The 21,164-nt window shown below is 40.5% G+C and overlaps 1 pseudogene; it reads left to right on the top strand.

The window, feature by feature from the left end:
- Positions 1 to 16,689: 16,689 nt before the first annotated feature.
- Positions 16,690 to 18,639, top strand: LOC102835219 (annotated as a pseudogene).
- The last annotated feature ends 2,525 nt before the right edge of the window (positions 18,640 to 21,164 follow it).

Genomic DNA, 21,164 nt, shown 5'->3' with positions numbered 1-21,164 from the left:
GGATCGGACATTGTTTCGTTCTGCTGTGCATGGGGTCGCTATGAGTCGGTTCTGACTCGATGGCACCTGACAACAACAACAACATTGTATTGTGAAGGACTTCTAGTGGCATAAAGGTTTAAGTGCTTAACTCAGGGTCAGTGGTTCAAACTCACTCAGGGCTTCCATGAGAGAAAAGACTTCCAAGTTGTTCCAGTGAAGATTTAAGCCAGGGAAACCCTATGGGGCAATTCTCCCTGACCTGCAGTTTCCAACAAGTCGAAATTGACTAGATGGTATACAACAACAGCATTATTTACCATACAGTGTTGTTGTCAAGTGCCATCAAGTAAGTTCTGACTCATAGCAACCATGTAGAGGATCTCCGAGGAGTGGCTTGTGGGTTTGAACTGCTGATCTTGTGGTTAGAAGTCCAGTGCTTATCCTAAAGTGACACAACACATAGCCTCATGACTATCTGGGAAAATAACATTCCAGTTAGGATATTTATTGGCCTAATGTTTTTAGAAGTCATGGTCTGGTAATATAGGGTAAGCATTGGACTGCTAATCGTGAGGTCAGCAGTTCAAATCCACTATCTATTTCTTGGGACCCCTATACAAAATTTCTATGTGTTGGAACTGATTCGATGGCACTTAACAATAACACTCGTCTTATCACTTAATAGGAGCCCTGGTACAGTGCTGTGGGTTAATGTCCTGGACTTCAAAGTCAGTTTGAACCACAAGGTTGGTGGCTCAAGCTCACCAGCCACTCCTTGGAAACCCTATACAGGGACACTATGGGTCGGAACTGACTAGATGGCACTTAACAACAACAATTGAAAGAGTGATGTTGGATTACAAATCATTGGAGAAATTGCTTCCTTTCTCCTTTTCTTATACAAGGGGTTGTTGTTGTTAAGTGCTGTCGAGTTGGTTCCAACCCATAGCGACCCTGTATAGGGCTTCCGAGGAGCAGCTGGTGAGCTTGAACTGCCGACATTGCAGTTCAAACGGTTTTGCAGTCTGTTGCATAGGGCTAAAAAATTCATGGAAAATGGAAAGAAAAGACAATGGAATGTTTCCAGAAACTTTTTGAAGCCCCTCATATAATAAGGAGCTCTGGTAGTGTAGCTGTTATGAATTGGGCTGCAAACTGCAAGAGCAGCAGCTGTTCCAAGGGAGAAGGATGAGACTTTCTGCCCCTGTAAAGATTTATAACCTCGGAAACCCTGTACAGGGTCACTATGAGTCAGAACCGACTCCACAGAACATAACCACCACCATATAAGAAGGGGAGAAGGGAAGCAGTCTGTCCTACACTGGGCAGTTTATGCCATTAATTTTGTAATTCAACTTCATCATTATGTCATTAAAGAGAATTCACGTCACGTGAAAAACATTAAGACAATAAATATCTTGTCTGGAATGTTGTTCTCATGAGGCTCATTTCTTCCATTCATTCAGATCTCTGTTCAAACTTGATCTCTGATAAGCCTTCTAGGGTTAGCAAACACTCTATCCCCGAACCGTCCACAACACTTACCATGATCTCATATGATTCTCTGTTCATTATCTGTTCCTCACTACAATGAGTCCCCAGTAAAAGAAGAGACTCTTCCCCATGGTCTGCTGTATCTCTACCACCTTCCCTAGCTCCTGGCACATACCAAATCAAAACCAAACCCACTGTCATCGTGTTGATTCCAACTCATAGCGAGCATACTGGACAGAGTAGAACTGCTCCCTATGGCTTCTGAGACTGCAAATCTTTATGGGAGCAGACAGCCTCATCTTTCTCCAATGGAGTGGATGGTGGGTTTGAACTGCTGACCTTGTGATTAGCAGCTCAACACGTAACCACTAAGCTACAAGGGGTCCTTTCCTGTGGTAGTAGATATTTAATAAATATCTCTTGTTGAATATAAAATTGGCAAAGGATGTATCCAGCTTATTAAAGATTCTCTGGCTTTTCAGAAGTTTGCATAAGTGAGTAGAGAGGAAGTACAGCCCGTAAACACACATACTGAGCATCTCTGGTAATAAAAAACACAGAAATTAAAACAAAAATGAGGTACCTATTTCAATGGTTAAGTTTGCTGTTAAGTGCCATCGAGTTGGTTCCAACTCAGAGCGACCCTGTATAGAGTTTCCAAGGAGTAGATTGTGGGTTTAAACTGTAGACCGTGTGGTTTGAACATTTTAAATAATGTTCAAGGCTGTTAAAAGTATAATAAACCAGTATTAACAAATAACTTATGGAGTCCTGGTATGGAGCTGTAGGATAAACAATGGACTTCTACCTAAGAGTTGATGGTTCAAACCCACCAGACACTCCTTGGAAACCTTATGAAGGGTCGCTATGATTCAGAACCAACTCAATAGCACTAACAACAACAGCAACCAGTAGCTTGAAGTCCCTGAGTTGTGCAAATGGTTGATATGCTGCTAACCAAATGGTTGGAGATTTGTGTCTTCCCACAGGGACCTTGGAAAACAGGCTTGATAGTCTAAATCTGAAAAATCAGCCACTGAAAGTCCTATGGAGCACAGCTCTACTCTGATGCACATAGGTTTGCCGTGAGTCAGAAGTGACTCTGACGACTGGGTTGATAAATATTCAGCAGTCTTGTAAATTAACATAATCTTTGAAAAGAAATTTGCTCAGGTCTGCCAGGATACTAGTTCTAGGGAGTCAAGCACCTTGCCATTGACATTGCATTCAGCATGAATGCTGCCCTCTGCCAACATACATTAAATGCCACAAAAATATAGGTGTCTATAAACAAAAAGCTAACAATAACCTGACTATACAACTAGATGGAAATATTCAAGTAAATCTGAGTTGTTTTTTCTGGATGCCATTGAGTCGATTCTGCCTCATAGTCACCCCATGTGACAGGGTAGAACCACCCCAGAGAGTTTTCTTGGCTATAATCTTTACAGGAGCAAATAGATCACTAGGTCTTTCCTTCAGAGCCACTGGCTGGATTTGAACCGTCAATCTCTCAACAGAGGCATGCCTAACTGTTGCACCACCATGGTTCTTTAAAATTTTAAGTATATATATTTTAATGGAATATTATTGTTCTCAGGCACCATCAAGTCAGTTCCATCTAATAGCATCCCAATGCACAACAGAACAGAACACTCTCTGGTCCTCCTCCATCATCTTCACAATTGTTGTCATGTTCAATCCCATTGTTGCTGCCACTGTGTCAATCCATCTCACTGACCCTCCATTTGCCAATCATGATATCCTTCTCCAGAAACTGGCCCCTCTTGATAACATACCTGAAGTATGAGAGATGAAGTCTTACCATCCCGGCTGCCAAGGAGCATTCTGGATGCACTTCATCCAAGACAGACATGTGTTGTTCATCTGGCAGTCCATGGCACATTCAATTGTCTTCTCAAGTACTATCATTCAAATGCATTGATTTTTCATTGTTTTATGCTTTACTCATTGTTCAACTTTGCATGCATACGGGCTATTGAAAATACCATACCTTGGGTCACACATACCTAGTCCTCAAACTGACGTCTTTGCTCTTGAACACTTTAAATAAGTCTTGTACAGCAGATTTTCCTAATGCAATATGTCATTTGATTTATTGGCTGCTACTTCCATGAGTACTGATTGTGGATCCAAGCAAAATGAAATCTTTGACAACTTGAATCTTTCCTCAATTTATCATGATGTTATTTGTTGGTCCAGTGGTGAGGATTTTTGTTTTCTTTACACTGAGATGCAATCCACACTGTAGTCTTTGATCTTCATTGGTAAGTATTTTAATTCTTGGTTCCCAACAGGCAAGGTTGTATCATTTGCATAGTGCAGGCTGTTAACGAGCCTTCCTCCAATCCTGACAACACATTCGTCTTCATATAATCCAGTTTCTCAGATTTTTTGCTCAGCATACAGATTGAACAAGTATGGTGAAAGGATACAACCCTGGCACACACCTTTCCTAATTTTAAACCATTCAGTATCCCTTTGTTCTGTTCGAACAACTGCCTTAGTCTATATTCAGGCTCCTCATGAGCATAATTAAGTATTCTTGAACACCCATTCTTCATAATGTCCAGAGCTTGTTATGATCCACACAGCTGAAAGCTTATGCACAGTCAGTAAAGCACAGGTAAATATCTTTCCAGTATTCTCTGCTTTCAGTCAAGATCTATCTGACGTCAGCAATGATATTGCTAATTCCATGTCCTTGTCTAAATCTAACTTGAGTTTCTGGCAGTTCCCTGTCAATGTACTGTTGCAGCTGGTTTTGAATTATCTGCAGAAAAATTTTACTTTCATATGATATTAATGATATAATCCAGTGATTTCCGCATTCCATTGGGATCACCTCTCATTGGGATGGGTGCAAATATAGATCTGTTCCAATCAGTTGGTCAGGTAGCTGTCTTCCAAATTTATTGGCAGAGATAAGTGAGTGTCTTCACTGCAGCATCAGTTTGTTGAAAGATTTCAGTTTGTATTCTGTCAATTCCTGGAACCTTGTTTTTCACCAATGCCTTCAGTTCACCTTGGACTTCTTCCTTAAGTATCTTCATTTTTTGATCCGTGCTACCTCTTGAAATGGTTAAACATCGGTCATATCTTCTTGGTAGAGTGACTCGGTGTATTCTTTCCATCTTCTTTCTTTCTTTCTCTTTTTTGGGGGTGGGGGGTGGATCTACTTCAAGCTTTATTAGCAGAAAGCCAGCATTCTGGAGGATGGAGAGAATGATTTCTCAAGATTGTCCTGTCTTTCACAAAGATAAGGCACATTATATAGGGTAAGTTACATTTGGATGTACACTTAATCTATTTTAACATCAAGATAGAATTCTTTGGAAAAAAGAACAATAAGGCAATAAACTTCCTCAAACATTTTACCTTTGGAATGTGGCTGGTTAATTCATGAGATAACTATCTTGGGTGGGTTTAAGCACATCCTATTCTCCTTTGCGTAGTGGATAGGAATCGGGCTTTGAACTGCAAGGTCAGTGGTTCGAAAATACCAGCTGCTCTGCGGGAGAAAGATGAGGTTTTCTGCTCTTGTAAAGATTTACAGCCTTGGAAACCCTGTTCAGGATCACTATGGGTCGGAACCGACTCGGCAATTAACAACAACAACATTCTCCTTGTCCTGTCTTCCTTCAAGGACCACAATGTCATCCAAGCCAACGTATTGTTGTTGTTGCTCCATGCCATCGAGTCAGTACCAACTCATAGTGACTTTATGCACAGCAGAACGAAATACTGCCCAATCCTGGGCCAACCTCACTACTGTTGCCACGCTTGAGTCCATCGATGCTGCCACTTGACCAATTCATCTCAATGGGGGTCTTCCTCTTTTTCTCTGACCCTCCACCTCACCAAACATGATATCATTCTCCAGCAACTGCTCCCTTATGACAATATGTCCAAAGTATGAGAGATGAAGTTTGGCCATCTTGGCCTCCAAGGAGCACTCTGGCTGCACTTCTTCCAACACAGATCTGTTGGTTCTTTTGGCAGCCCATGACACTTTCAATATTCTCCTCCAACACCATAACTCAAAAGCATCAACTCTTCTATGGTCTTCTTTATTCACTGACCAGCTTTCGCATGCATATGCATTATTGAAAATACCATGGCCTGAGTCAGGCGCACCTTAGTCCTCAAGCTGACATCTTTGCTCTTCAACACTTTAAAAAGGTCTTGTGCAGCAGATTTGCCTAATGCAATATGCTGTTTGAGTTCTTGACTGCTGCTTCCATGAGTATTGATAGTTGATCTAAGAAGAATGAAGTCCTTGACAATTTCAATCTTTTCTCCCATGATAAGAATGTTATTTATTGGTCCAGTGGTGAGCATTTTTGTTTTCTTGACATTGATATGTAATCCATACCAAAAACTGTGCTCTTTGATCTTGATCAGTAAATGTTTAAGTCCTCTTAACGTTCAGCAAGCAAGGTTGTATCATCTGCATATCACAGGTTGTTAATGAGTCTTCCTCCAATCCTGATATGTCATGATTTTCTTCATAGAAGCCAGCTTCTCATATTATTTGATCAGCATACAGGTTGAATAAGTACGGCCAAAGGATACAACCTTGTTGTACACCTCTCTTAATTTTAAACCATTCAGTGTTCCCATGTTCTGTTACAACAACTGCCTCTTGGTCCATTTACAGATTCCTCATGAGCACAATTAAGTGTTCTGGAATACTCATACTTCACAGTGTTGTCCATAGCTTGTCATGATCCACACAATCTAAAGCCTTTTTGTAGTCAATAAAGCACAGGTAAACATCTTTATAATATTCTCTGCTTTCAACCAAGATCCATCGGACATCAGCAGTGATATCCTTCGTTCCATGGCCTTTTCTGAATCTGGCTTGAATCTCTGGAAGTTCTCTGTCAATGTATGCTTCCAGCCATTTCTGTATTACCTTCAGTGAAACTTTACTCGCATGGGATATCAAAGAGATTGTCCAATGATTTCTGCATTCCATTGGGTCACCTCTCTTTGGAATGGGGACAAATACGAATCTCTTCCAATCAGTTGGCCAGATAGTTGTCTTCCAAATTTCTTGGCAGAGATGAGTGAGTGCCTCCTATGCCGCCTCACTTTTTGAAAGATTTCAATTTTTATTAAATCAATTCCTGGTGCCTTGTTCATTGCCAATTCCTTCAAGGCACCTTGGACTTCCTCCTTCAGGATCATTGGCTCTTGATCATATACTATCTCTTGAAATGGTTGAACATTAACCATTTTCTTTTGGTACAGTGACTCTGTGTATTCCTTCCATCTTCTCTTGATGCTTTCTACATCATTCACTAATTTTCCCAGAGAATCCTTCAATAACGAAAGTGGAGGCTTGAATTTTTTCTTCAGTTCCCCCAGCTTGAGAAATGCTGGGCATGTTCGTCCTTTTTGGTTTTCTGATTCCAGATCTTTGCACATTTTGTTGTAATATTTGGCTTTATCTTCTCGAGTTGATCTTTTGAAATTTTCTGTTCAGCTCTTTTATCTCCTCAGTTCTTCCATTTGTGTTAGCATCTCTATGCTGGAGAGCAAGCTTTAGTGTCTCTTCTGACATCTATTTTGACCTTTTTCTTCTTTCTTATCTTCTTAATGACTTTTTGTTTTCTTCATGTATGATGTTCTTGATGTCATCCCACAACTCTTCTGGTCTTCAGTCTTTAGTGTTTAATGTATCAAATCTCTTCTTCAGCTGATCTCTAAATTCAGGTGGGATATATTCAAGGTCATATTTTGGCTCTCATGGACTTGTTTTCCTTTTCTTCAGCTTCAGTTTGAATTCACATATGAGTATTTGATGGTCTGTTCCACAGTCTGCCCCTGGCCTTGTTTTCACTGATGATATGGAGCTTTTCCATAGTCTCTTTCCACATATGTAGCCACTTTGATTTCTATGTAGTCCATCTGGTGAGGTCCATGTGTATAGTTGTCTCTTATGCTGTCTAAAGAAGTTATTTGAAATGAACAAATCATTGATTTTGCAGAATAATATTATGTGTTCTCCAGCATCATTTCTGGTAGTGTAGTGGTCACGAGTCAGGCTGCCAACTTCAAGGTTAGCAAATCGAAACTACCAGTGGTTCCGTGGGAGAAATATGAGGCATTCTGCTTCCGTAAAGATTTACAGCCTCGGAAACCCTGTGCAGGGTCACTATGAGTCAGAACCGACTCCATGGTTCTTAACAACAATAACAAGACATTGACAGGAATATTTGAAAAAACCTGATGCCCACATCCTTTCATCTTCTTTTGATGTTTACTGCATCATTCAATATTTTGCCCATGTTGTTGTTGTTAAGTGCTGTCAAGTCGGCTCTGACCCATAGCAACCCTGTATAGGGTTTCAAGGAACAACTGGTGAACTTGAACCTCCAACCTTGCAGTTCTAATGGCTTTGTAGTCTGGTGCATTAATCCAGAGCACCACACCAGGACATGTTGTTGTTAAGTACCTTGGAGTCGATTCTGATCCATAGCAACCCTGTATAGAGTTTCCAAAGAGCAACTGGTGAGCTTGAACCAACTGGTGAGCTTGAACCACTCCACTAACCTTGCAGTTCAAAGGACTTTGTAGTCTGACGCATTAGTCCACAGAGCCACACCAGGTAGAATCCTTCAATATTGCAAGTCGAGGCTTGAAGTTTTTCTTCTTTTCTTTCAACTTGAGAAATGCTGAGTGTGTTCTTCTCTTTTGGTTTTGTAACTCCAAATCTTTGCACATTTCTTTATAATACTTGTCTTTGTCTTCTGGAACTGACTTGAAAATTTCTGTTCAGCTTTTTTACTACCTCATTTGTTCCATTCACCTTAGCTTCTCTGCTCAAGGCCAAGTATCAGAGTATTTTCTAGCATCCATTTTGCTCTTTTATTTCTTTCCTGTCTTGTACTTTCTTATTTTATGATGTTCTTAATGTCATCCCTCAAATCTCTCTGATCTTCAGCCATTAGTGTCTAATTTATCAAATCTCTTCTTGAATTGGTGTCTAAATTCATATGGAATATATTCAAGGCCATATTTTGGCTCTCAGAGACTTGTTTTCATTTTCTTCAGCATCAGTCTGAACTTTCATATGAGCAATTGATGACCTGTTCCACAGTCTGCTCCTGGGGGTGTTTTGACTGCTAATACAGAGCTTTTCTATCATCTTTTCACACAGATGCAGTCAACTTGATTCCTGTGTATTCTATCTGGTGAGGTACATGTGTATAGTCAGTAGCCTTTTATGTTATATAAATAAAGGTGTTTGCAATGAATAAGTTGTTGGTCTTGCAATAGTCTACCATGCTTTCTCCAGCATCATGACTACCACCAAGGCCATATTATCCAACTACCAATCTTTCCTCTTTGTTTCTGACTTTCACATTCCAATCACCAGTAATAATCAATGCATCTTGATTTCATGCATGATCTATTTCAGAGTGAAGAAAATAAGATAAATATCTGACATTCATTAAAAATAATAGTATAGAGAATTTCTGAAAATAATGCTAAATGAAAAAGGGAATATGCAAAATAGTACATATATATATATATATATCATATTATTATTTATCTAGATGATGAGGTTATAGTTATTTTGTTTTGATTTTTACTGTTCTCTTTGTTTATCTAATTTTTTTTTTAACTAGACACAATTTTTCAGAACCTAAAACTGTCTTTCATTTTTTGGGAGAGGTTTATCTTAAAAATCACATTTTCAAAAAAAGTGATAAAAGGAAGAATACTGTAATCCCAAATGTATTTTTTAAAAAAATGTGTTTAGAGAAAAAGATGGAAAGAATATCTACTAAACCACTAACAATGCTTCTCTTGAGGCAGTGGCATTAAGGAAGATTTTAGTGTCCTTATCACCATTTCGTGGTAGTAGTGGTTATGTGCTATGGAGTTGGTTCTGATTCATAGCAACCTTGTATAGGGTATTTAAGGCCATAATTCTTTACAGGAGCAGAAAGCCTCATCTTTCTCCCACGGAATGGTTGGTAAATCCAAACTACTGACCTGGTGGTCTGCAGCCAACACTACCAAGGTTCCTTCTTATCAAAATCATGGATAATGAGTATTATCACTATTCATTGAGCCCTTACAACATGCCAAGCACTCTCCTAGGTTCTTAAAACAGATAGTTTGAGTCAGGGTACCCTGGTAGAGCCTGTAACAGATGCATTGAGCCATCACGTTAAGCACAATGGTTAAGCGCTTGATTACTAACTAAAAGGTCTCCATTCATCATTCCTAAAAGCCTGGAAGAAAGGAAAAAAGAAAAACACTATCAAACAGCAGTCTGGGCAAGCTTGAGAAGTAAGAGTGAGAAATGAAGACTTTAGAAAACAAGGTTGTGAACTACAGAATGAGGAATTATAGAGAAAGGGCAAGAAACATTTAAGAAATGTCAACCTGTCCTATGAATAGGGTGTCCTGCAATAGCCAATTACCTCTTAACTACTTCCAGCTTCTGGACTGTGTTTCATTGAAAGTGACACCCCATTGAGAATAAATCATGTGGGGTCCTGAGATTTACGTCTCTTTCCCTGCTTAAACAAAATTGATCATAAACATGATAAATGTTATAATAACAAATTACACATAAATCTTGTAGGAGTTTTAGAACAGCTGTTCTTTAAGACTGAAAATGCTTCTTAAAGCAAAAACAATGCCTATTTGTTTTTATTTTTTTAAGACTGAGAATGGAACCCATTGAGATTATATACACTCTTTCTTTCTAAGGCAGTAGTGGGCAGAGAGAGTGGTACAAACTGTTACCACATTCAACTGCTAACCAAAAGGTTGGAAGTATGAATCTACCCAGAGGTCCTTCAAAATAAAGATCTGGTGATCTCGTTCTAAAAAATCAGCCATCTGATGCATATAGAATCACCCTGAGTTGACGTTAACTCAATGTCAATTGGCTATATTTGGCAGAGAAAAGAGTCCTCAGTACCCAAAAGGTTTTGTGGGCTACAGGAAGCTCTTGAGCTTATACCCTGTCCTGCATTGTGTGTCTCAGGACTGACGAGATATGGGAGTGTTGGAATGTTAAATCATTTTTACTCAAGTCAAGAATTTGGAAACTTTTCATCAATTTGCCTGGAACTGTGCCCCGTATTGATAGAGCTTAAAAATGAAAGGGGTACATCTCTTTTGCCCAGAATACCCCATCAACTCTTCCCATTGCTTTTCACTGTGGACTGAAGGATTCTTGACAACATAAATTCCATCACTTTGCTCAGAACTTCTCTCCAGCACGAGGCACAGTTTCTAGCACATAGGGGGCACTCAGTAAATGTGTAGTGAAGAATGAAATGAAGCTGAAACCTTCATCAGCCTTTCCTCTCTGATGCCCTAAATGCCCTCCTATTGGAATTCCCTACGTTAGTTTAACTCTTAGATAACAGCTCAAAAACTCAGAGCAAAGAATCCAGAGTTTGTTAGGAAGAGAACCAATGTAATAGAGTTGCAAAGTGGATATAATGAGCCAAGAAATACTGGCACCCCTAATTTTTTATTCTTATTCATTCATATTACCAAGCACCTACTGTATGGTAGACCCACCCTGGACATGTTCTTGCTAATTGCCCCTGGGTCAGCTCTCCCTCCACTCCTGAACCATATTCATATTTGTTATGGTTGACCCCTTTGTTGAGGTTATTGTATTAATCCATCTCCTTGAGGATTTTTCTAGATCTCATTGACCCTCTACGTTAGCAAACATGATATCTTTCTCTAGTGATTAGTCTTTCCTGATGATGTGTCCAAAATGACCAATAGGAAGTCTCTCCAGCCTTGCTTCTCAGGAACCTTTTGGTTGTATTTCTTCTAAGGCTAATGTATTCATTCCTCTGGCAGTCCACATGGCATATTCAATATCCTTCGCTAACATCACAATTTATTTGAGGGTCCTTGATATTCAAACCCTCAATACGACCATGAACAACAACAACAACAATAAAACCCCATTGTCATTAAGTCAGTTCTGACTTACAGCAACCCTATAGGACAGGATGGTTGTTGTTAGGTGCCATCGAGTCAGTACCGACCCATAGTGACTCTATGCACAGCAGAACAAAACACTGCCCGATCCTGGGCCAACCTCACTACTGTTGCCACACTTGAGTCCATCGATGCTGCCACTTGGCCAGTCCATCTCGTTGGGGGTCTTCCTCTTTTCCTCTGACCCTCCACCTTACCAAACATGATATCCTTCTCCATCGACTACTCCCTCCTGACAATATGTCCAAAGTATGAGAGACAAAGTTTGGCCATCTTGGCCTCTAAGGAGCACTCTGGCTGCACTTCTTCCAAAACAGATCTATTGGTTCTTTTGGCAGCCCATGGCACTTTCAATATTCTACTCCAACACCATAACTCAAAAGCATCAATTCTTCTACGGTCTTCCTTATTCACTGAGGTTATTGAAAACACCATGGCTTGGGTCAGGTGCGCCTTAGTCTTCAAGCTGACATCTTTGCTCTTCAATAATTAAAAAAGGTCTGGTACGGAAGATTTGCCTAATGCAATATGCTGTTTGAGTTCTTGACTGCTGCTTCCATGAGTGTTGATAGTTGATCCAAGAAGAATGAAGTCCTTGACAACCTCAATCTTTTCTCCATTGATAAGAATGTTGTTTATTGGTCCAGTGGTGAGGATTTTTGTTAGGACAGGATGGTAGAACTTCCAAATAGGGTTTCCAAGACTGTAAATCTTTGCAGAAACAGACTACCACATCTTTAACTGACAGAGAAGCTGGTGGGTTCAAACCAGCACCCTTTTAGATAGCAGGCAATCACCTAACCACTGCACCACAGGGTTACTCAGGTGTTGATAAGGGGGATAAATAGAATATCCCTTGAGTTAATCTGTTAATAATTACACTAAATTATTAACTAGCACTACATTTGGAGACTGGTCTAAGTGATTTCCATGTATTACTTTGTTTAATCCTCACAAGTCGATGAAGTGGGCAACATTATTTTCTCCCATTTTACAGATGAGCAAACTGAGATTCAAAATAATGTAATTTGTTCACTATTCTACAGCTGACCATTGGTGAAGATCAGGTTCAGATTCCCACAAGCTAAATTAGGGTTCTTTCTTGCTTGATTTCTACTTTTCTTGTGAATTTCACCACTCGACCTTTTTAAAGTGTTGAAGAGCAAAGATGTCAGCTTGAGGACTAAGGTGCGCCTGACCCAAGCCATGGTATTTTCAATAACTTCATATGCATGCGAAAGTTGGACAGTAAATAAGGAAGACCATAGAAGAATTGATGCATTTGAGTAATGGTGTCAGAGGAGAATGTTGAAAGTGCCATGGGCTGCCAAAAGTACCAATAGATCTGTTTTGGAAGAAGTGCAGCCAGAGTGCTCCTTGGAGGCCAGGATGGCCAAACTTCATCTCTCATACTTTGGACATATTGCCAGAGGAACCAGTCACTGGAGAAGGATATCGTGTTTGGTAAGGTGGAGGGTCAGAGAAAAAGAGGAAGACCCCAGCGAGATGGATTGGCAAAGTGGCAACATCGATCGTCTCAAGTGTGGCAACAATTATAAGGTTGGCCCAGGACCGGGTAGTGTTTCATTCTGTTGTGCATAGGGTTGCTATGAGTCAGTACAGACTCGATGGTGCTTAACAACAACAGCAACGTGAGTTTGTTGTACTGTGGTAGCTTGTGTTTAGCTGTGATTTGGGAAGTCATGCCACCAGTATTTTAAATACCAGCAGGGTCAACCATGGTGGACAGGTTTCAGGTGAGCTTTCAGACTAAGACAGACTAGGAAGAAGGAGAGATAGATTCCTTTCGAATAGTTAGTCACTAAACTTCATGAATAGCAGTGGAACACTGTCAGATAGCACCAGAATATTGAATACTGAAACATGATGAAAAGCACCAGACTATTGTTAGATACATTGCTAGGAAATGAGCCTCAGTGACTCAGGTTAGAAGACTCTCCAAATTCAACTGGAGAGGAGCTGCCTCCTCAAAGGAGAGTTGGCAGTGAGGACAAACAGAGTAAAGCTTTTGAGATTTTCATTTGCTGATGGAGCACAATTTAAAATGAGGAGAACCACCTGTAACATTCATTAATAATCAGAATCTAAGATGTATGAAATAGAAATCTAGGAAAATTGGAGGTTGTGAGAAATGAAATGAACACATAAACATCGATACCCTAGGCATAAATGAGCTAAAATGTACTGGTATTGGCCATTTTGAATCTGACAATCATGTGGTTTACAGTGCTGGGAATGACAAATTGAAGAGGGATGGCATTGCATTCATTATCAAAAAGAACATTTCAAGATTTTTCTTGACATATAATGTTGTCTGTGATAGGATTCTATCCATACACCTACAAAGAAGACCAGTTAATACAACTATTATTCAAATTTACACACCAACAAGTAAAGCTACTGATGATAGAATTGAAGAATTCTGCCAATTTCTTCAAGGAGCTCTGGTAGCATAGTGGTTACAAGTTGGGCTGCTAACCTCAAGGTCAGCACTTCGATATTACCAGCCGTTGTATGGGAGAAGGATGAGCCTTTCTGCTCCCATAAAAATTTACAGCCTCGGAAACCCTATACAAGGTCACTATGAGTCAGAACCGATTCCATGGCACACCACCACCATCAATTTCTTCAGTCTAAAATTGATCAGACATGAAATCAAGATATTTTTATAACTGGTGATTGGAATGCAAAGCTTGGAAACAAAGAGGAAGGATAAATAGTTGGAAAATATGGCCTTGATAATAGAACTGATACTGGAGACCACATGAAAGAATTTTGTAAAACCACTGACTTCTTCATTGCAAATACCTTTTTTAACAATGTAAAAGATGACTATATATGTGAACTTCACCAGATGGAATACACAGAAATTTAACGGAATAAATATTTGGGAAGAGACGGTGGAAAAGCTCCATATCATTAGTCAAAATAAGACTAGTGGCTGATTCTGGAACAGACCATCAACTACTCATATGTAAGTTCAGGCTGAAGCTAAAGAAAATGAAAACAAGTCCACTAGAGCCAAAATATGACCTGGAACATGCCCCACTTGACTTCTCTCCAGAGTAATTCTTCAGAGATCATATGAAGAACAGATTTGACACACTAGACACTAACGATCAAAGACCAGAACATCATACAGGAAGAAAGCAAAAGGTCATTAAGACGACAAGAAAGAAGGAAAAGACCACAATGGAGGTGAGAAGAGACTCAAACTTGCTATCCAGTGTAGAGATGCTAAAGCAAATGGAAGAAATGAGGAGGTAAAAGAGCTGAACAGAAAATTTCAAAGGTTAGCTAGAGAAGAAAAAGTCAAATATTATAATGAAAGGTGCAAAGATCTGGAGTTACAAAACCAAAAGTGAAGAACATACTCAGCATTTCTTAAGCTGAGGAACTGAAGTAAAAATTCAAGCCTTGACTTACAATATTGAAGGATTCAATGAGAAAAATGGAATCCCGGTGTGGCACTGCATGTTAATGCGCTGGACTGCAAGGTCAATGGTTCAAGCTCACCAGCTGTTCTTCAGAAACCCTGTACAGGGTCGCTATAAGCTGGAACAGACATGACAGCACTAAACAACAATAGACAGAATATTGAATGATTCAGAAAACATCAAAAGAAGATGGAAAGAAGACACAGAGTCACTATACCAAAAAGAAATGTTCGCTGTTCAATCGTTTCAAGAGCTAGCCAGTGGTATTGGCAATGAACAAGCTTCTGGAAATTGAAACCTTTCAACAAACTGATGCAACCCTGGAGGCACTCACTCATCTAAGCCAAGAAATTTGAAAGACAACTACCTGGCCAACTACCTGGAAGAGATCCATATTTGTGCCCATTCCAAAGAGAAGTGACTCAATGGAATACAGAAATTATTGGACAGTATCATTAATATCACATGCAAGGAAAATTTTTCTAAAGATAAACGAAATGTAAGACTGATGATCTGCCCTGTAAACTTTCACTCAATCCACAATAAAAACCTTAAAAAAAAAAAGATAAATGAAAACAATGCAACAATACATTGAAGGGAAGTTCCAGAGGTTCAAGCCAGATTCAGACAAGGATGTGGAAAAAGGAATAATAATGCTGATATCAGATAGATCTTGGCTTAAAGCACAGAATACCAGAAAGATGTTTACCTGTGCTTTATTGACTATGCAAAGGCTTTCAATTGTGTGAATCATGACAAGCTATGGACAACATTGTGGAGAATGAATATTCTGGAACATGCAGAACCTGTACATACATCAAGAGTCAATTGTTCGAACAGAGCAAGGAAACACTGAATCGTTTAAAATTAGGAAAGGGTTCTATTCTTTCACCATACTTATCCAATCTGTATGCTGAGCAAATAATACAAGAAGCTGGATTATATGAAGAAGAACGTGGCATCAGGATTAGAGAAAGACTCATTAACAACCTGTGATATTCAAATGATACAACCTTGCTTGCTGAAAGTGCAGAGGACTTAAAATACTTACTGATGAAGATTATAGAGCATAGACTTCATTATGGGTTGTACCTCAGTGTAAAGAAAAAAAAATCCTCACCAATGGACCAACAAATACCATGATAAATGGAGAAAAGATTGAAGTTGTGAAAGACCTTTTTTGGCTTGGATCTACCATCAACACTCATGGAAGCAGCAATCAAAAAATCAAACGACATATTGCACTGAGCAAATCTGTTGCACAAAGCCTCTGTAAAGTGTTCATGAGCAAAGATGCCAGTTTGAGGACCAAGCCATGGTACCTTCTCATATGCATGTGAATGTTGGACAATGAATAAGGAAAATCGTAGAAGAGTTGATGTATTTGAGTTATGGTGTTGTAGGAAAATATTAAAAGTACCATGGACTGCCAGAAAAACAAACAAATCTTTGTTGAAAGAAGTAACAGCCAGAATAATCCTTAGAAGCCAGGATGGCCAGACTTCCGTGTCTTGTACTTCAGACATCACGCTTGGTAAAGCCAGCGAAAAAGAGGAAGACCCCCTCCAACGAGATGGATTGGCGCAGTGGCAGGAACAATAGGATCCGGTGCAGCAATGATTGTGAGATTGGTGCAGGACCACTGGGCAGTGTTTCCTTCTTTTGTGCATAAGGTCACTATGAGGGGGTACTGACTCTACAGCACCTAACAACAACAAAAACAGTTGTGAATTGGATGAAGGTTTACAGAGTAAATCCATTTTCCTTTCAACAACTGATACACATTTTGAGTCATGTCATCGATTGGGTGATTGGACTCTTCATGGCTTCTGTAAAATTTCCCAGTCACTAGGGCTGCTGGATAAAAAATGCAAATTCCTGGACTTCTGGATGAAGTCTCAGAATCTCTAGGAAAGAAATCTGGAAATTTTTTAACCACTATTTTAATGAAGGAGCCCTGGTGACGCAGTGAGTTAGGCACTCATATGCTAAGGAAAGGTCAGTGCTTTGGACCCACCAGCTACTCTCTAGGAGAAAGATGAGGCAGTCTGCTTCCTCATAAACTTGCAGCCTCAATGAGTGACTGCCTGGGTCTAGGGGTTCAGAACCATAGTCTCAGGACACACTATTGTCAACTGGCATAACATAGTCCTCAGAGATAATCCTACTTTGGAGAGTAGCTACCGTTGTTGTTATGTGTTGTGGAGTGGGTTCCGACTCATAGCGAACCTGTACTGGGTTTCCGAGGCTGTAAATCTTTATGCGAGCAGAAAGCCTCATCTTTCTCCAGCAGAGCATCTGGTAGTTTAGAACTGCTGACCTTAAGGTTCACAGTCCGATTCATAACCACTACGCTACCAGAGCTCCTAGGGTTTTAAAACTTTACAAGTGGAGAGAGCACGGAGTAAGGGGGACGTGGCAGGGGCGGGGCCAAGCTCATCTGCTGCCTAGGCCTCCAGCAGACCGGTTCCTTGATGCCTGAAGCTTCACCACACTTGGCCTTGCTTCCCACGTGCTATCGTTGTTGCGCCGTCACCTGGCTAGCATTGCCGGTCTCACCATGCTCTGTCCGCCCATGCTCTGCCAGCTCTGCAGCGGCAGCATGGTCCTGCTGGGCCTGCAGATCCACCGCGATGTCTGGCCTGGAGATGACCGCCTGCCTTGTGGTGCCTTTTACATCCTTCATAGCTCCCTGTGCCTGGGTGCTGCGCAACATGAACCAGTACAGAAGGCACAAGATGGCAGGAGACTTGGAACAGCTGATAACCATCCGGAAGCTTCCCCCCACAAAATCCCTGGCTTGCTGACATTAAAAAGTGCCTAGTTAAGTTGATGAGGCAACCCTGTGGGTATGCCCTTTTGTAACCATATGTTGATGTTAAATATTTTGCACTTTACTAATAACATGTGTTCTACAGAGGTGAATTGTATAGTTTTTTTGTTTTTGTTTTTAAGTGTAGTTTTTGTTGTTGTTGTTAAGTGCCATGACTGAAACACGTATTCACACGTGGAGGGAAAAAAAAAAAAAACACAAAAACTTACAAGTGGCATGCTGTGACTGAACGGAGCCTGCTCCCCACATAACTATGTATTTCAATCAATTTCTGAAGGTATCCCCCTCTAAAGATGAAGATTGCCCTGTCTCCAGTTGGTGCTGGCATTAGGAGATCTGCACATCCTTCATGGCTGTGGACAGCTTGCCTGTGAAATTCAAAAAGCTGCTGGTGCCCCAGAAGATTCAGCACATTCTCTGCACCAAAGAGTTACAACTATCTCAAGACTCTACCAGTGATATTCGTATTGTGAGAGGAGACTTCAGTGAGAATCTGAATGATCTAGAACAGAAAGCTGTGGGTGCTGAAGAGTTCAAAATTGGTTTCATCAAGTTATTCCATGGGGAGCTATAGCCAGCTTAGCTCTGTTGCAGAGGCAGTTTGATGTGGACATTCATATTTCGGGACACGCACACAAATTTGAAGCATTTGAGCATGAAAATAAATTCCCCGTTAACCCAGGTTCTGCCACTAGAGCATATAATACCTTGGAAACAAACCTGCTTCCTTCATTTGTGTTGGTGAGCATCCAGATTTCTACAGTTGTCTCTTATGTGTAACAGCTAATGGGAGATGATGTCAAAGTAGAATGAATCAAATGCAAAAAAATCTTAAAGCCAGGCCTGTCTTGAATTTTGTGTTTGTTTGTTTTCCCATTTCCCTGTTTAAATCACATAATTAAACATTTAAAGGCACAAATTGTATCACTTTTATAATATTTTGCAGTAAAATTTAATATCTTTTGTTAATATATAATTGATGTAAGCTTCTTGTAAGTTAGAAGAATGTATTTCGTTTACAGCATGTGATTTCTATGAAAAATTGTCTGTCACATAATAAATGATTTGCTGTTAAGTTTATTCTTTTAAATAGCTTTCAAAGCCAACTCAGAGCAGTGGTACATGTTACAGAGGAGAATGTTATCTAGGGTTCTCTTGGCTGTAATCTTTACAGAAGCAGGTCTTGAGGCCTTTCTCTCATGGAACCATTGGGTGGTTTTGAACCACCAACCTTTAGGCTAGTGGTCACTAGGTGTCAGTGAGTAGGCTGTACCACCCAAGGACCTACTGGAATAGCAGTGGGGTGAAATGCAGATACACCCAGAGGTCAAAACTTGAACGTGTAACCCTCCCCAAATCAGGACACATGTTCCTGCTGGTGGGCAGGGTCTGTAGTCAGCCTATAGACTGGGAAGATTCATGTAATAGGACGTGGGGCAAGAAGGGGACTAGACACAGGTGCCCTGGCTCCAAATAGACTACTCAATCCTGAACTAACCATAAAGAGGCTTCAGGCTGCTTTTCGAACATCAAGCTTACTTCTACGTCAAAATGAGGTTTGCGGGACCTGCAAGTAGACGTCAGGAGACCTGTAGGTTAGTTTTCACCAGTAAATCAAGTGCCCACTCTGGACCTCATTTTCTCATGTGTAAAGAGTGATTAATAATAGTAATTGTTGTTATTGTTATTAACTGCCATCTATTCTGGAGTTCCTGGGTGGTGTGAACTGTTAACATGCTCAGCTGTGAGCTGAGAGGTTGGTGTTTGGAGTCTTCTAGAAGTCCCTCAGAAGAAAGGTCTAATGAACTACTTACAACAACAACAACAAAGCATCGAAAACCGCATGGAGCCCAGTTCTAGTCTGATACACATGGGGTCGCTCCAAGTAGTAATCAACTCCATGGCACTGGTTTTTGTTTGTTTTATTAATAGTAATATCTATGATTTATTAGGAGTCTTGGTATGGTGCTGCAGGATAAGGACTGGACTGCTAACCTCAAGGTGGGAGGTTCAAACCCCCCAGCCACTTGGAATCCCTATACAGGTTGACTATGAGCCAGAACTGACTCAAAGATACTGAGCACCTTTTGTGTTAAGTCAATTGGTCAGTCTTCATAACAAAGATCTATAAAGTCACTTGATCCCAATTTGACAGATAAAGAAAATGGATCCTAAGATCCAGAGATTAAGAAAGTTGCCCTGAACTTTTCAGCAGGTAATCAATCAATCAGTGAAGCCAGACTTTTGGTCCCAGCTCTGTTTGATGTCAAAACTTGTCCTGATAACTACCTGTCTCTTCTACCTCTACTATTCGATAATCAAGTGCCCCAGGTGTGATGTGCTCATGGAAGAGATACCACTTCCTCTGTCCAACTCCACATCCAGAAGCTCAACAAGAAAAGTGTCAGCCCATCTCTACCCAGCAGGGACTCAGCATGTTGCCCCACCAACAAGGACAAAATGTACTGAGAAGTGTTGTTGCAGTGGGAGGAGCCGCAGAAGTCTGGATGGACCATCTCTCAGCTCAGCCAAGCTACAGGTATAACACGTGGCTCCGTAGCTTTCCCAGAGGTCCGAACTGAGAATACCATCTGTATAACAGGTGTTGATGGGTCCCCTTGCTAATCTCTACTCCCACCACGTTCACCCTCACTTACTCTACTTCTATTTGTATCTCAAAGAGCAGCGCATTCCCACCTCAGAGCCTTTGTGCTCGCTGACTCTGCCGTGAATGCTTTTCCTTCCACAGTAAAACCTGTAAAAGCTACAACCTGTGTCTGGCAGAAACCTGTCAGAAAAGGAAAACAAATATTTTCCACTGAAACAAGCAATAGGAAAATGGTAAGGTTCCTGTCAAAGGTGGAAAACTTACAAGACCTGGAACAGCAAGGCAGTTCCACCGAGTTTCAGATTTCATAGATTTCACCGTGCCTAGAAAACACCTCTCCCACAGCTTACCTTGTAATTGAGGTCCCCTACTTTTCTGACCACCCAATCTATGGATTGCACCTCTGATCCACTAAGGATTGAATGGTGATCCCCCAAATATTTGTTGATGAATTCCTGGTCCTGGTATGTGTGAATATGATCCGGCCAGGAAATAGTGTGTTATGTTAATGAGGTCATAGGCAAGAAGGCTGGGTCCCAAACCTAATCACTTCTGAATTATAAAAAGACCAGAATAGACACAGATGGAGGGGAGGGGTTAAGGGGAAGGGCAACAACACATGAGGATGTTCTGCAAGCCAAAGAACACCAAGGAACTGAAGAACACCCAAAACTATGGACAAGAAAGGAATTGATGTGGATTTTTAGCCTCCAGAAGTGTGAGAAAATAAACGTCTGTTCTTTAAAAACATCCACTGTGGTATCAGACA

Source organism: Chrysochloris asiatica, unplaced genomic scaffold, assembly GCF_000296735.1.
Source record: "Chrysochloris asiatica unplaced genomic scaffold, ChrAsi1.0 scaffold00089, whole genome shotgun sequence".
Taxonomy (NCBI): Eukaryota; Metazoa; Chordata; class Mammalia; order Afrosoricida; family Chrysochloridae; genus Chrysochloris; species Chrysochloris asiatica.
The sequence above is the reverse complement of the archived record's forward strand: the minus strand, read 5'-3'. Positions and strand labels throughout refer to the sequence as shown.